Source organism: Protomyctophum parallelum, assembly GCF_964188405.1.
Source record: "Protomyctophum parallelum genome assembly, chromosome: 4".
NCBI lineage: Eukaryota > Metazoa > Chordata > Actinopteri > Myctophiformes > Myctophidae > Protomyctophum > Protomyctophum parallelum.
In genome coordinates, this window is record NC_139700.1 from 34,899,165 (window position 1) to 34,917,150 (window position 17,986).

Consider the following 17,986-nt stretch of genomic DNA (forward strand, 5'->3'; position numbering starts at 1 on the left):
CGGTTGGAGAAGCATCAGCTCAGGAAGCGTTGTGTCGAGAAGAATCCTCTCGTTGTGCTTTTTAATGCAAGGGGAGGAAGCTTTGTAAATATCTTAGCCAATGGCATTTGATCCTGGTCTGTGACTGGTCCATTAGCCGCCCTCCCCACCACCACTCAGAGTTGTGAGTTTTCTGATTGGACTGATTTTGGCAACAGTTACAATTGGCTCTGTCGTCGTCGGGTCCTGTCGCCATAGCCTGGTTAATAAACCAGACCGAATCAGCCGTTGGCAAAAATAAATTGCCTGCCGGCGGATTTCGGTCTGGAGAGGCTCAATTGTACGCCCATTTCCTACACCAGAGAATGTGGGCGGCCAATCGGGACACGGTATGCAATATGGGCGGGCTTTGGTACAGTGACTTTCAATGCTTGAGACCTTTGACTGACAGTAGCTCTGACCAATTGCGTCAAAGAGAAAATGTTTCCCTGGAAATGAAATCCAAGCTGAGCCTCCCCAGACTAATATCCTGCGGTCCATGCGATATTAGTCTGGTTTATTAACCAGGCTACTGTCGCCATGCCGACACGGGGAGGAACAGGAGGTGCGTCCCGTGTGAAGATTAGACATGCCCCCAAAAGTTGTCTGTCAGACTGAAGAATGGAGTCCTCACACGTCTGTGCCCCTCGAAATGGACAACACACCACCTGAAAGAGAGAGAGAGAGAGGGAATGTGTTGATTTCTTCTTTCACTGACAAAAACTGAATAAAAACTAAGCTATGATGACTAAAACTATGACTAAATATACTGAGAATTTTGTCAACAAATAGAAACTAGACTGAAATGTTAGGAAGGGACTAGTGGAGAAGAGTTCCAGTAGAACTAAAAGTAATTTTATGTTTTGTGTGTGCAGGTGTCACTCTCGCTCACAACGTGTCGCAGAGATGTTGTGAGCTTGTAGATCTGCTATTTTCGGTAGTATAAAATTAGTATAAATTTCGGCCCGCCAAAATACATTTCAGTAAAACTAAATGGAATTTTATTCAAAAGACTGACTAAAACTAAATCAGAAATATCTGTCAATGTCTGCCTCGTACAACCAACCTATATGCATACTGTATGTCCTATAAGCTGCCAAAGATAAGCAGTGCCTACGGTATATCCTAGCTCTGTGATGGTATAGAGGAGTGGCGGATATTTCATGAAGCTTCCTCAAAGGTGAAGCTCAGCTATGTTTCGGTGCACGGCACAAGCGCGCAACTACGTAAGTGTAAATAAGACGTGACTATTTCTAATCCCTAAGCCAAACTGGAGAACAATCCTTTTCTTGTGTAGGACCAGAATCTCAGAGCTCCAAATGCTACATTGATATCTCATCCTCTGTTCTTCAATAGACGAAATAAATGAGAGAGAGAGAGATAGAGAGAGAGAGGCATTTGTGAAAAAGAGAAAAAAATTCTCAAATTTCATCTTGAGACCTTTGCCTTGTTTGCTTCGTTTGCTTCTTTGCTTTCTGAACAGTGAACACACACACACACACACACACACACACACACACACACACACACACACACACACACACACACACACACACACACACACACACACACACACACACCAGCAGATATCGTACAGTACAGGCGTAAGATGCATTCCTTTGGTTTTTGTGCCACAGGCATAAAAGAAAGCCTTCGTTCTTCTGCATGCTTTCCATCGCAAACACGCATACTTCCTGTCTGCCTCTCTCTTCCCCTAAACAACACACACACACACACACACACGCACAACCCACTCCCCAGCATGCCCTTTGTCAGCAGTCTCCATACAGTGTAAATGATCCGTGCTCAGAGAGCTATTATCCACTATGCACGCACGCACACACACACACACACACACACACACACACACACACACACACACACACACACACACACACACACACACACACACGTAAATGCACTGTCCAAATTCTGTTTAGTTCATTCAAAATCCCAACAGTAAGTTAAGTGCTGATATTGACTGTATACTGTAACTGAAGAATACACTAAAACAATGTCCTCTGATGACTTCAGCGTAGGTTACTAGTACCTCCAAATTACACTTAAACACTTAAGCCCTACCTACAGTATATCATTGCTGTCGGGCAGAAACCTCTTATCTCCATATTCTGTTTGTTGTTTTGTTATTAAACACTACTTAATCATACTACAGCGTCACAGTAACCCAGATAAAAGCTTGTGAAGGGACATGTTTTGAGCTTGTCGATCTGCTACTTTTGCATTTGAACCCTGAAAAGTTTTGGACAATGGCATTTTTCTATAGTGTGTGTGCATGCATAAAGTGAGTGGCAAAGTAAGTGGCAAAGTGATTTTAACGTCGCTTAATGCAATCAGATAGGACCACAAAGTAGTTTTCACTGCCTCCCCTCTCCTGTCTCTCTGATGTGTCTCACTACCTCTCCTCTCCTGTCTCTCTGATGTGTCTCACTGCCTCCCCTCTCCTGTCTCTCTGATGTGTCTCACTGCCTCCCCTCTCCTGTCTCTCTGATGTGTCTCACTGCCTCCCCTCTCCTGTCTCTCTGATGTGTCTCACTACCTCCCCTCTCCTGTCTCTCTGATGTGTCTCACTGCCTCCCCTCTCCTGTCTCTCTGATGTGTCTCACTACCTCTCCTCTCCTGTCTCTCTGATGTGTCTCACTGCCTCCCCTCTCCTGTCTCTCTGATGTGTCTCACTGCCTCTCCTCTCCTGTCTCTCTGATGTGTCTCACTGCCTCCCCTCTCCTGTCTCTCTGATGTGTCTCACTACCTCCCCTCTCCTCTCCTCTCTGATGTGTCTCACTACCTCTCCTCTCCTGTCTCTCTGATGTGTCTCACTGCCTCCCCTCTCCTGTCTCTCTGATGTGTCTCACTACCTCTCCTCTCCTGTCTCTCTGATGTGTCTCACTACCTCCCCTCTCCTGTCTCTCTGATGTGTCTCACTACCTCTCCTCTCCTGTCTCTCTGATGTGTCTCACTACCTCCCCTCTCCTGTCTCTCTGATGTGTCTCACTACCTCTCCTCTCCTGTCTCTCTGATGTGTCTCACTGCCTCCCCTCTCCTGTCTCTCTGATGTGTCTCACTACCTCCCCTCTCCTGTCTCTCTGATGTGTCTCACTACCTCCCCTCTCCTGTCTCTCTGATGTGTCTCACTACCTCCCCTCTCCTGTCTCTCTGATGTGTCTCACTACCTCTCCTCTCCTGTCTCTCTGATGTGTCTCACTGCCTCCCCTCTCCTGTCTCTCTGATGTGTCTCACTACCTCCCCTCTCCTGTCTCTCTGATGTGTCTCACTACCTCTCCTCTCCTGTATCTCTCTCTCTGATGTGCCTCACGAGTCACTACCTCTCTCTATCCCATGCTCTCCAGCGGGTGTGTTTTTAAGTAGATTACAGCTCTCTCTATTAGATCCCCTTCTCATTTCTCCTCTCCCCAGTAATCCTCCCCTCCTGGCCATCCCACATCTCTCTCTCTCTCTCTCTCTCTCTCCGTTTCTTCTACCAGATCCCTGAGGTTTTAACCACTTGAACCCCAGCTGCATTGGTTCCGACAAAATGCAGCAAATCATGAACACGTGTGATTTCCGTGACATTTTGCACGCACATTCCCACTAGGCCGCTGAGGAAGAAATGCCACTTGAAAATGTTCAACTCGCCTCATGGTGGCCTATAACTGGCCGATTCATGTTTTTGCCTATAACTGCACCGAACTGTGTAAAACCTTGTATGCACACTCCCTAGAGGCCAAGGAAAAACCTTTGCCTGGAATTTTTCACATCTGCTCTTTATAGCGCCACCAGGTGGGCGACATATGTAAAACACATTTTCTTATATTACTCCTTCAGATTTTATCCAGATTTCGCGCAAATCGGTACACATGATCTCTATAGTCATGTGACAGGGTTGTTTGATTTCTCATATTCCAACCTGATTGGCTAAGATTGGCATCCAAAGTTCTCAGGAGTAGCTGCTTTGTACAAAATGCCGCAACTCATCATCGCAGTGTCAGATTGCGGTGAAACTATGCACACATATTCCCACTAGGCTGCGGAAGAAATAACACATGACAGTTTTCAAATCAGCCTCATGGTGGCGCTAGAACAGGCCAAGTCGCGTCTTCACATATAACTGCACCGATCTGCGTGAAACGTTGTATGCACACTCCCTACACTTTTTTATATTACTCCTTCAGATTTTATCCCAATATCAATCCTGGTGGAGACCTGTGCCCCGAGGGGCACTTCTTCTAGTTTATCTATCTGTCGGGTGAAAACCTCTTATGTAATAAGCCGTTACTTTTCAGGATTCAATATCAAAAATGGCAAAAGTAGCAGATCGACAAGTTCAAAACGGGTTGTGTGTGATGCTGTAGTATCAAGGGGTTCATTTACGAGAGAATAAATAACACACACACACACACACACACACACACAAAGTTAGAATATGGACATGAGAGGTTTCTGCCCGACAGCAACGATATGAAGCAACTTTACCAGGTTCTACAACAAAGGACTCCCCAGAGAGTCTTCTCTTCCATTCCCTCATTACAACCATGACAGCAGTCAGGATCACCTCTGCATCACTGCAGTGCATGGGCAGTCTGCATAATAGTGCATATAGCCAGTATGGACAGCCTCTCTAGGCAAAAGGGGAAAAAGAGACAGTTGTGACGCTTGTTTCCAAGAAGCTTTCAGAGTGAATCCACGCTGCGTCCTGACATTTCCAACACTCAGCTGATTTCTTAATGCCATCATTTGGATGGTTCCTTCTTGTTGTGAAGGAAATGAGTGTAGGACTGGTCCTGGTAGCTCAGGAGCAGTGTTGATTTTGTTGGCTAAAACTGTGACCAAAAATGTTCGTCGACTACCTTTTCCACTGACAAAAACGAATTAAAATCTAAGCTAAATAAAAAGTAGACAAAAATGTTAAGGAGGTACAATAGAGCGTCGCAGTCCTGCCCCCGTTCATGATGACGCCAGGCCCAGGAAATAATTCCCAATGCATTTTTCCCATAGACATTTCATAAAGTATTTATTTAAAGTCCTTATAAGGTCTTTAAATAAATACCACATCATACAAAGCCAACTCGAGTTGTGACAAATCATGACAACTTTTGGACCAAACAAATAATTACAAAGAATAAAAACAACAAAAAAAAGGTGTTGTAACCTGCTGTTTTTTTCTTCTTTCTAATTATTTGTTTGGCCCAAACATTGTGTTTATTTTCATGATGTGTCACAACTTGAGTTGGCTTTGTCCGCAGCGTGAACGTCTTTAAATAAATACTTTTTAAAAAGTATATGAGGAAAATGAACGGGGAATTCTTTTCCAGGTCTCTCGAGGGGGCGGGACTGCGATGCTCTATAGTGGAGAAAAGATCCAGTAGAACTAAAAGTAATTTTATGTTTGGTTGCGCACGCCCGGGACCCCGGGTGCTGCGCTCTGAAAATAGCATGCATCCAATCCACTTTGTTTATAAAGCACATTTAAAACAACAGTGTTGAACCGAAGTGCTGTACATTCAGTGCCAAAAAAAAAAAGCTAAAATATTGAGAGCAAAGGCAACATAAAGACATAATGCAGTGGAAACAGCAACTCTTAGTCAGCATGTTCGAACGTCAAGGAGTACAAGTGAGTTTTCAGACTGGTCAGTCGACCTCAAACCGTAAACACCCCCATCAGTGCAGAAGACTAAGAAAACCCCCCCATTATCTTACAAGCTGTATTATTTCTGTAACCCCCTCCCCTGGCTATATAGCCAAGACATTAACATTTTGTAAATCATTTCTATCAACATTTAAATACTAGTGTCTGTATTCTGTACACTGTAGTACATAGATACGTATAACTAAAAATACATCACATGAATGCACCTGGGACGTATCCTCATTCCTCAGTGATGTATCCTGAGGTCAACAGGGTTTCGGGTCTACCAACAGTATACCCCTCACTCAGGCGACCCAGCCGGGGTGATCAAGTCCCGACTTACGTCCCAGTAGCTACCCTCCATCAGGGAATGAGCAATGCCACACAATCCGTTGCTCCAGAACTATTCTGCCGGGACTGGGAGAACCAGATTCTGGTTGTACATTCATCAACTCTGGGAACTCTCTTTCTCTATTTTCTCTCCACCCAATCCACACAGACTGTAGCCATGCACAGACTGTAGCCATGCACAGACATCATTTGCAGACGCACACACACACAAGCTGCGCACGCAAGTACACGCACGCACTCACGTTGTCAAACATCTAATCTTCAACTACAGTACACACGAAGGGATGCTTAAGACTTGAGGTTATGAGTGGCTGACTTTTTAAACTTGTGCACAAAAATAAACCCATCTGAATACAAAAGTCAAGATCATATAACTTCTATCCCTAGCTCTCTCGCTCTCTCTCCCTCCCTCTCCAGATACACTGCAACTGAACTTTAAGAAGCTTATAATGTGCTGGTTTGGGCCTATGTGTCATAAGCCATGGGCTAATCTACTGTCAAGTATTAGCATAGCAATCTGCAGGCGTAAAGCCATAAGCATGGAGCCAGCTCAAATTGGTTCAATTATGTAGAATATGACACCAATCTACCAAAGCAGCTTTTTAGGAGCAGGAAAATGAGGAGTGGAAATTATGAGCTATGGAAATAGGCTGTGTGTGTGTGTGTGTGTGTGTGTGTGTGTGAGAGAGGCTTTATACATTCTAAAAGAGCTTCATATTGTCTATCGAGCAGAAACCTTTTATTTTTATCTCCATAGTTCCCCTTTTAGGCCCTCATTTATCAATGGAGTGTAAATTCGGCCTCAAATTAGAGCGTGGGTGTTGCCGTACGTTCACGTCGGCACGGCATTTATGAAGTGATCGCAAACAGCTGATCCTTGCTTAATTCCGTTCCTATAGCGTTGATAAATGTGACGGCTGAAATCACTCTGGCAAGCCCCATGAAATCAAGCCTCGCCCTCGTTTTGATGACATGAACAACTGCAATACGACCAAACAACGTATATGGAAACCATAGTTACATGATGGAAAGCCAATAAAAGTTTCCCCCACTCGCCTCGTTGCCCACCTCACCACCCCCCCCCCCCCCCCCCCCTCCCACACACGCACGCACATAACTTGCAAGCAACTGTCACTATGTGTGGTTAGTTGTATATTAAATTATTAAAGTCTTTATTAATTTAATATACGACAAGATATATTAGTGAACGAAAACCTGAACCTGTGAAGCATGAATTAAATTAAACAAATAGCTCACATGTCATTGGAGTGATTGAGAGAGCCGAGCAGAGCCGTTAGACTAAATGCTTTCCAGGCCCTACATCATCACCATCATCGTCCATGGCAGCATGGCATCACAGCTGCCCACACAGAACAGAGTTGGCAGCACCACACTGCCCACCAGGACAACAGCAACCATCCTCAGTCAGCTTGGCTGCCATGCTGTCTGAATATCATCCTGCTTGTGTGTGTGTGTGTGTGTGTGTGTGTAATGGATGCCGCCTCGTCTCAATGCCACACACGCGCATGCATGCACACGAACACACGCACGCAAACACACATAGAATTTTGGGGGCCCTTGGCACGGAAAGGTTTGAGAAGCACTGCTTTATCATGAAGCTACAACTGGCGTGCCCAAACACCAGTACTGACCATTATATTATTTATATCATATGTTATCATTATTATATTATTCATCATGAAGCTACAACTGGCATAGAGCACCGAAGTCTGACAAATCCACGGGTTCATGTACTATTTGCATTGTAATCCCCATAGAGGGATTTTAGATATAATAACTGTTAATAAGTAAAATAAACAAATCATCCAGGCTGCTTCACTCATATGGTTATGAAGAATCACCTGGCTGAGAGAAAACGCAATTAGTAAATGTTTCGCTAGAAACGGACTGTATCATATAATATGAGTGACTGAGTGTCGCAAACGATACAGAGACACCTCCCTGACAATAACGCCAAGACAGCTTGTTTATTTTTGGACCACAACGCCTATATGAAACGATTTTAAGATGACCCCATGTTATTCTCCATAGAGAAATTACTTCCGTGAACCAGGGAAATCGAGGGGACGAGCGAGTGACGTCAGGACTTCGGTGCTCTATTCTCAAACACCAGCACTGACCATTATAGTAGCTAGCTTACCTCACGTGGAAGGAGTGGCTAGCATAGCATAGCATAGCACACTGACCGAGGTGGCGAGAGTTGGCATGATATGCAGGCACCACTGGAATACTAATTAGACTCAGGCTTACAAATGGGGCAGATGTTAGCCCCATTTGCAACGGGATGATTAGCACAGCTGGTGAATGAGCTTGTTTACAAGCTGTTGTTTGTTGGAATCGCTGGAGCTCGTACAGTAGAGCTGGTTGTGAACAAAATCTAAAATCCGCTGGCATATGCCGTAAATATCTCGGATTCTTCTTTTTGGCCAAAAACAAGCTTGGTTTGCGTCTGATTTATCTAAACTCTAAAATCGCTTACAAAAAGTATATTTTGGGTGGATTAAATGACAAACGTGGGACATGTTACATAGCGGATTTTGACTTCCTGACTCAACGGTTTCCAGCCAGGCTTTCAAGTTAAAAGCTTCACTCATTGACATTGCACTTGTGGCAGCGAGAGCCCTCCACCAGATGGTGGAGTGCTCTGTCTCCCTCTCCCCTCCACCCTCTCTATTTCTCTTTCTCCTCTTTCCGGGGAACGGGACAGTCAGAAACAACAATGACATCAGCTCAGCTGAACATGCAACAGACAGGAATGTGGAGTGGTGTCAGGTCAAGTTCCATTCCCTACATTTCTGTTTACACAACACTGGCTGCTCCTTTAGTCAGCGTCCTACAGACAGTCAGACAGACAGACAGTAGGGCTGTCACCATTACACATTTAAGTTGACGATTAATTGTCACACGAGTGGGTTTTTTTTGCATTGAACATTGGAACGTTACAATTTGTATTTATTTTTGCCTTTTAGACTTCGTAATCACAAATTACAATAACAACAATATAGAGGAAATAGCGGATCTACAAGCTTACAACACTACTGACTTGTAAGCTTGTATAACTGCTATTTCTGCTAATTTAGATTATTATTTTTTATATAATATATGTATGGACATTTTCAATAATTGTTGTTATCTCAAATAATTACAGACAGACAGTCAGCACTGTTGCCATGTCTGCTTATTATCGACATTAATGACACACTGTAAAGTCGCTTTTAAATATTGGTTGTTGCGGAAGGTTTGCGTTTTTCTATTTTGGCTTGTTTCTGTTACTTACAGGTTTCAAATTCATACAACCTACAAGCGTAGTTGCTTGCTCGTTTCCTAATGTTGTTTAACCCGGTGGTTCTCAAACATTTGCATGTCAAGGACCCAAATGAATACGCATCCATTTGTCCATGGACCATTGGACCATGTCCATGTGAACCTATAGCTGTGTGGCCTATAGTTTGGCAGTTAGTCTTTTGGGCTCAATCGTTTTCATAGACCTGGTGGCTAATTTATCTCGCAAAATCTGGCAACACAGACAGTCAGGCAGACAGCCAGTAGCCACTCAGTCACGTTCGTCTGAACCCCTCTCTGTCACTTGACAAAAGTGCACAAATCTCAATTAGTCTAGTCTTTGTTCTCGCACACACTGTCACTCGAGACTTTAAGCGAGTCAGATCTGTTTGTGCCGTTGTTGCAGCAAGTGCTTCTTTTGTTTCTTCTTCTCCCTTCTTCTTCCCCCAACTAGAGCAGGCGGCTCTCTATTGTGCGTGCATTCGCGCCGTGCTCAAACAACCAGGCTGCAGACAGAGAACACTGCTTTGTTCCTTGAAGTACCCTTTTCTTGCCTTTACCACAATAATTATTGCTACCCAAACACATATGTTGGAAAGAACAATGAGTCAATGAGCTGCTAACATTCAAATGGTTGAATAACGTGCTAGTGCTGTTTTCAGTTTAAAGCACACAACTATCTCTCCATTACAGTTGAAATAGAAATAATATTTAATAATATTCTACATTTGACACCAGTTCCTTGACTCAAAAACTATATTATGAATTAACGAAGAAATAAGTGAGCTTGTAGATTGGCTATTTTCACAAAAGAAAAATTATAAATACTTTTGTAAATGTTCTAAATATCAATTCAGCAATGCATTGATATAAAGAAAATTAACTTGCACTTTTGAATTCTGAATACTAGATCCACTGAAGTACACTATTGAGAGTAAAAAAAGCTTCACACTAGGGCCTGAGCTTCTCATTGTATCGCTCCCTTGACTCTTTCAACCACTCTTCATTCACCCACTCCTTTTCCCTCTCCGTGTCTCGCCATTTAGAAAACACTCTCCATAGAGAAGAACCTGCATTTCAGAATGCTCCGGTTCTTTTTTTTTATTATATTGAGGAAACTCAAGTGGTTTTACCTTGCAGCCACAGGTGTTACAAATGGATTAATAACCACGGTTATTAGGACGTCTTCTAAATTCCTGGCATTGCCTTTTGTTTTGGTGTTGAATAAATGATGACTTTGTGCAGCAGATGCTGCTGTGTGGTCTGATATGAGCAGGCCAGGCTAATGGCCTGGTGATGTGCTTGTTATCCTCACTCTGAATGCGTAGGAGTCCAGCACTCCCTTTTATAAGGGCTACTAGTACACAACGTGTCAGTCGGACCCGGGTGGATCTTAACTCATTTAGGCCGATTCTAGAAATGTCTTCTAAATCACGATGTTTTTATGTCAGTGGTGCTCAACCTTTTTCATGTGAAGGACCCCCAGAATTATATGTAATTGGCCGCCAACCCCCATCTGAAAATATGTTGTTCCAGGGACCCCCCCAGAAGCAAATTTTGAGTTAAAAACGTTCGCTCTGATAGCATATATATTCAAAGATTTGTGCTGCATTTTCAAGATTTTTCAAAAATAGCAGACCTACAAGCTCGTAGCTCGGCACCGAGTGCAGCGCTATGAGCTTGTAGATCTGCTTTTTTTTATAGCTAAAGTATAACATAATAGTCAGAGTGACGTGGTCGTGTTCCAATTTTAATATAGGAGGTTCGTCCTATACCGACATGCCCAAAGTGGGAATGCATGCCGGTCTGAAAGTGGTTCAGTTATCTACCCACCTACAGTATATAGAAGTATGTAGAATTAGTAATGCAAAAAAAAAAAATCCACAGTCGATAAAGGTCGAATACGTATCAATTTCGGGACGTGAACGTCTTTGAGAAGCACTGTCTTCAACATCTACAGAACTTCATCCATCAGAACACACATCCATCGATCGCTTCGTTAATCAGCCTGTCAGTACAGGCTGCTGTTACCCCATCCATCTTGCCTCCATGCAGCGACGTTCACCCATCATTTAGTCATCAATCCATCCATCCATCCATCCACACATTCCACAGATCCACCCATAAAGAATGATCCATACGGCCGTCAATGATCGACTGATCCCCTCGATCAATTGTCCGATCCATTCATCTCTAGGAATCACGATAAACAGTAAATCACTGTAGCCGTTAATCTAGAGCACCACCAGTCTGGTGGAGTGCTTTTTCTTTAAGAGAGAGTGAAAGAGCGAGCGCAAGAGAGAGAGACAGACAGACAGACAGACAGACAGACAGACAGTCGGTCTTATGAGTAGAGACCATGTGAGAGAGAGACATGGTAAAGGGAGTAACGGACCAGGTGAGAGAGAGATAGTAAAATCACAGACCGCTGAATAGTGGTGGCGAGAGCAGAGTTTCAGAACACCACAATTTTTTGAAGAACACGTGCTTGATAAAACAATTTTGGAGTTCCTATTGTGACACGAGTCACTATAGCATTGTTCTTCTTACTAACCCTAGTGTGTGTGTGTGTGTGTGTGTGTGTGTGTGTGTGTGTGTGTGTGTGTGTGTGTGTGTGTGTGTGTGTATATGTATATATGTGTGTAGGCTATAAATAGCAGAATCTCACAGCTACATCTGCTATTTGTGACATTCTTTCCCCACGATATGGAGGCTGGAGCATAAGTGGTTAATGATGTAAAAAAAAAAGAAAAAGAAAATGGATGTATTTGCTCGGCAGAGGAACTGAAGTGTTTGTGTGTACACAAAGCAACACACAGATGACAAATGAATACAACAGACCAGAGAGGAAGTGACAAACGTTTGTTTTCTGGAGGATTAGCCACGTCTTCCTGAAACTTTTCTTTTAGTGTAGAGGAGGCGTCTTGACAGAGCTGGGCTTGTTTTGTCAGAGCCATGCTCTGGACGAGGCTCTAAAAATACACACACGTGTGCACGGGCGCGTATGTGTGTGTGGTGAAAAAAAAGGGATTATAAAAATAGACAGATATGTACGTGTGAAATGTGTAAATGAAATATGGGTATTGAACCAAGTAGAGACAACCGTCGATAGACAATGAAAAAAAATAGAAGAAAGGTGAGAGAGAGAGGAGTAGAGAGAAAGAGACATAGAGGGATAGACAGAGGAGTAGAGAGAAAGAGAATAGGAGAAGGAGAGAGAGAAAGAGAGAGAGAGAGAGAGAGAGAGAGAGAGAGAGAGAACTGCTCAGGGAATCCAGTTTCACAACATGAATTTTTGAAGGACTGGAGATGAGCAAAGAGGAGAGAACGGGAGACAGAGGCAAGGAGAGAGGAGCTGAGAGCCACAGGGGTGGGGGGGGAGAACAGATGATGATTGAAGAGGATGGATGGATGGAGGGAGAGGAAGTGGGTGGAGGAGAGGGGTGTTGTTGACTCATGGTACACTGCACGGCTGCACGCATCTTCTATTCTGCACTGTACATCATCACATCACTCCCAGGCTCACCTGCATCATGCATGCACACACACACACACACACACACACACACACACACACACACACACACACACACACACACACACACACACATGAGCACGGACGCACACACACTTACACACATTAAAGTAGACATGTTTTGTATAGCCTTGACTTCTCGGATTAACCACTTACACCCAAGAATCTGTATTCTGGGAAAACCTTCACAGAAAAAAGCGTGAACAGAAATAAAGTATAAAGCCCAGAGGGACTCCGCTCAATAACATAAGAGGTTTAAGTGGTTAAAACATGGAATGTGCATTTTGTTGGGACCCCATCATTATGCTGTGCTAATAATTTAAGCAATATTGATGCCGTTCAGTGTTTGGAAATCATAATGTCACACACACACACACACATATTTATATGGAAGTCTTTTTCTAAACATTTCACCACAATCACCTTCAATAGAAGGCAAAACTATTGGACTACCTCGGTGGCTGTTGGATGGTATAGAAAGGAACAGTGTTGGGCAGTAACAAGTTACTTTTAAAATTACTGTAATATTATTTGACCTAGTAACGAGTAGTGTATTACTCTGCCAAAACAGTAATAATACCATATTTTGTGTACCGAGGCTGGGATCAGTTCTTAGCAGGAAACTGGATTGTGCAGTCCAGGTAGGGAATGAGGCATTACCCCAGGTGAAGGAGTTTAAGTATCTCAGGATCTTGTTCACAAGTGAGGGAAGGACGGAGAAGGAGATCGGCCGGAGAATCGGAGCGGCAGGGGCGGTATTGCAGTCGCTGTGCCGCACTGTTGTGACGAAAAGAGAGTTGAGCCAGAAGGAAAAGCTCCGTCTACCGAGCAATCGTTCCTCCGAAATTAGTTTTCTTCGACGGGTGGCTGGCACCCCCCTTAGAGATTGGGCGTCTCCCTAGGGAGGTCCTCGAGGCACATCCCACTGGGAGGAGACCCCGGGGCAGACCAAGGCCAAAGATTGTCTATATGAAGATGCACAAACTTCATTGGATCCACTAGAGGCGCAATAGACTACATAGTCTCCTAAGTAGGCATGGTTTGCTCTTCCCCTCAAATCTCGCGAGAGTTTGTTGCTGGGATAAAGAAAGGTTGATAACAAAGTAGATTTTCTCCTGATTTCTCGTTAAAATAAGTCATTTTAGTATGCATATCATGGAAATATTGTGTGCCTTGTGATGATTGAGTCCAGTATTTAGTTCAGTGACCATGGAGCTATAATATATTATATCTCTTGTTTCACAGTAATATATTATTACTTTTCTTAAAAAAGAAAAGAAAATTATCCCACAAATTTGCAACCCATTTCTTCACCCAGTGTCAATTATCTAAAGTAATCCTGGGCGCTACACTTCCTCTGCCAACCTGGGGGGGGCAGCGGACTAACCTGATGCTTCCTTCTATGCATGAGGAGTCCTTCTATGCATGAGGAGTTTCCCCGGTTGGACGTAGCGCGTGGAAGGAACACGTTATTCCAACCAGTTCCTTTCCCCTCCATCAGGCGCCCCGGATGGTAGTTTTAGAGACCAGGATTACTGCATTTTTTTTGCATGTTTTCTGTGAGGGTACCTACCCTAGGGGAGAACATGCAAACTCCACACAGAAAGGCCCTTTCGCCAGCCCCGCCTCGGGTATGGGCACTGATGACGCGGAGGAGAGAACACGCCCACAGCGTCCCCAGCGAGAATCTATTTCCATCCACATTGGGGCGCCCGGGGAGGCCAGTTCTAATGGATGTCAGCAGGGAAAGGACTTAGACCTCACTTTAGAACACTGTCAGAAGGAACAGCTGGTGGTAGAGTGGAGTCTGGAACGCCCGAGGGGGACACACTGATTGTGTCCTGTCCACAGGGAACAGAGTGAGGAAGTGTTGAAAGGACATTATTTTTTATATATATATTATATATATATATATATATATGGGGGGCTCCATCTTGCGGCAGGGGCCCTTTTTCCTTAACTTGGGGATTTAGTATTGTGTGAGAGGTGTGGCCCCGTAAAATGTGTTATATTGTGCCACAGCTTAAGTCCCTAAAACACCTCCATTACCCCACACATTATGCATAGGTTTGGGCGTTACAAAACCAATCACTGTGCCACCTGCCTTTAAGAGATCCATTATCCATTTAACATTATGACCAGTGATTTACACTATGGCTGCCTTGAAATATAGCCTATATATTTGATACAGAGGCCGGGTTGTTTTGTGTCTAGACAATTAAACAGAATAAGCACAAGGAATTGACACTGCTGATTATAGTAAAATTCCAATCACAGAGATTTGTGGAGAATTAAGACAGAACGAGACCTCTGAGCTGTGAATGTTGTGCAACATGACTCAAGCCGAGGCAGCTCCAACTCAGGTCTCACCGTCTCAGAGTCAGTATGCATGTCGTTACATGGGCGTTATAGTGCATTCTTTTGTCAAACAGAATTCGCATTATGGGTGGTTTGAAGAGGCACTTTCCATTGTCCTAAACCTGTGTGCATAAGATGGCAAATATAGGGAAAGCGCATCAACACGCCTACAGACACACCTCCACCCACAAATATAGGAGTCGGCAAAATGAATAGTGGGTTGTGTGGCCGCAAGATAACGATTACGCATAGTGGAAGCTCCTAAATGCGTAATTCACGGAAAATGTTTATTACTTGAGGATAAAGCATGGCATAAGATGAAACCCAGGGTGTCCAAAGGGACAGGCAGAGGACTGTCTTTGTCTTTGGAAAGAGAGAGGAAAGAGGAAAAATGCGATCAAAATTTCGATACAATTTCCGAGACCCCTAGACTACTACCGATGTATTTTAAAAGAGAGAGAGAGAGAGGAACCGCTAAATCAATTCTAATCCATTTGAAAGACCTTTTAAAAATAGAAAATTGCGACACGTTGTGAACATGTTGATCTGCTATTATATTTCTGAAAACTTTTGAAACTCAAAATAGGGACACCAGGGCTGCGTACAGATATAGTGCACTGTGCAATACAAACTAATATGTCTGTGCATATCCCAACGCACCCCAGGTTGAACGTGGCTAAAATTAGAGCATTTACTTGACCAAAAAAAATGTCAAATAATAATGTCCAATATAGCTGTCAGACTCTAATCTAAAATCCTACACTTTCGACACTGTAACTGTGTGTTCACTGTTCAGACAGTGAGTCCAGAAAGAAAATGATATTAGAAGGAAGGCTATTACAGTAAAAGAAGATGTACTAGAAATTCTCCCCAGGGATTTCCTTGGATTGCTGCTGTCACATATTAAGTAATGGAACGGGCCAGGACTCTATTGGGGTAAAGCAGCCGAGTCAGCAGTGTTTCACTTAATGGGAACATGCATGGGAACATCTTTCTTGCAGGAAACACATGGAAAGAGTTTTGACCGCTCACCACCACTGCCGGTACATCTATCTACTGTATAGTCTGTGTGTCTCTGGCCACCCATTACATGACTGTAGCAGTCAGCAGACATTATCTGTTACATAATGTGATGCTGAACTTTGGTAGAGACTTTGGGTTGAGTCGGGTTGGGTCTGGCCACGATACAAACCTCAAGTCACACAATATTGTCAAATCATGTTTATCGGTTGAATGAGGAATCGTGATTTTATTTTTGTATCTCTTCATCCGCTCTTTGCCTGACAAAGCACGTCTTAAAATCACACTTCTATCACAAAAACAAATGCAAACAAACCTCTAGTGAGTCTAGTACATTGTATGTGCCATGGGTGAGGAGGGATGAGGAATCATGCTTTCTTTCATCTCGACATTCGCTTTCTTTGCTTGGCAAAAACAGACAAACAAATGCAAATGAAGCAGATGGCTCTATATTCTAATGTAATCCTACCCTGTGCCTTCCTGAATCACAGAATGCAATGGGTCTCACGTTTCAGTGCAACACCAAATCTTCCAAATTTCAAAGGGTGATTAAGATGACAGGGGAAGGAAATTAATTGGAAATGAAGGCACAGAGTGAGCTCAGCTCGCACCCAACAAGAGAATCTTACCGTGCCAACTGTCAAGCTGCCAGGTACTGTATATAGTATCACTTTAACCCATTAAAACGGGGCGGTTGGGGAGGACTAATGTTATTAGTGCTGGCTGCAAACCGCTGCTCAGTTTGGGTGATTCTTCTCCTATAACTCCAATAAGTTCATACAGTATATCGTTTTAGAGGTAGGTAATTAATGACGTTATGGAGTTGAGTCATCGAGTCTTACTTAAAGGGATAGTTGAAATGAGTCGAAAAATGTTTTTTTCTATCGATTAATCACCACATGGAGACTTGAATTCATGGATATTGTTTTTGTCACATTCCTAAACCGATAATTTGATGACCAGCAGTGATTCCCTATAGACACAGAGACCAGCAGGTCACAGAATGGAGAAGATAATAGCATGTTGACTTGAGCAGACAAAGCTGCCGGGGGGGGAGAATGATGAGAGAACACCCCAGGGCTCTGCTTGCTGCATATGCACATAAGTGGGAGTCATGTGTGCGTGTGAAAAGGGAGCAGGATGTGTGACTGTGGGTGTTTGTGTGCGCGCGTCTCATCTGTAGTAGGTACCAACATCTAGGGAGGCTGTTGTTTTCTTCTACAAATACTAACACTCCCTGGGAAACGTACTTTAAAGCACCAAACTAAACACTAACTCATTCACAACCCAAACACCATCTACATATAAGTGTGTGGACATGTATGTTCAATGAATGGGTGGAAACGGTTTGAAAATGTAGAAACGTACTATAACTGCATTGCAGAAGCAATTCAAAGATGTTTGGGGTTGTCCTTTACATTGTGGATGGTGGTGTGATTTATGTTTCAAAGCAGTGGGTGTACAGTAGGTTTGTCAGCTGTTATAGCCCATAGGATACATTCACATTTCAGCGGATGTACAGTCTGTCTACGTGAGATGAAGCTTTTATTTACCTAGGGCAGTTTTACAAATTACTCTCAGACAGACACACACACACACGTAAATCCACGATGGGCGAAGCCTAGCCTGTTGAGCGTCTAAACGGAAGTGCTGGAATTTGACGGACGTATCGCACACACAGGGAAGTTGAGGCTCTACAGATCTGTTTACATTCTGCGTGCATAAAACCCATGTTGTGATTAGTGGGAAAAGACATTACA

The 17,986-nt window shown here is 43.6% G+C and overlaps 1 protein-coding gene across 4 annotated transcripts in view; it reads right to left on the reverse strand.

Moving 5' to 3' along the window:
• Window positions 1-551: 551 nt before the first annotated feature.
• Window positions 552-17,986, reverse strand: part of enc2 (ectodermal-neural cortex 2) — a 55,675-nt gene continuing 38,240 nt past the window's right edge. For all 4 annotated transcript variants that reach the window (XM_083762457.1, XM_083762459.1, XM_083762458.1 and 1 more), the window contains one exon: window positions 552-686. The gene's annotated coding sequence lies outside the window, so the exon portion shown is untranslated. The remainder of the gene's footprint in view (window positions 687-17,986) is intronic.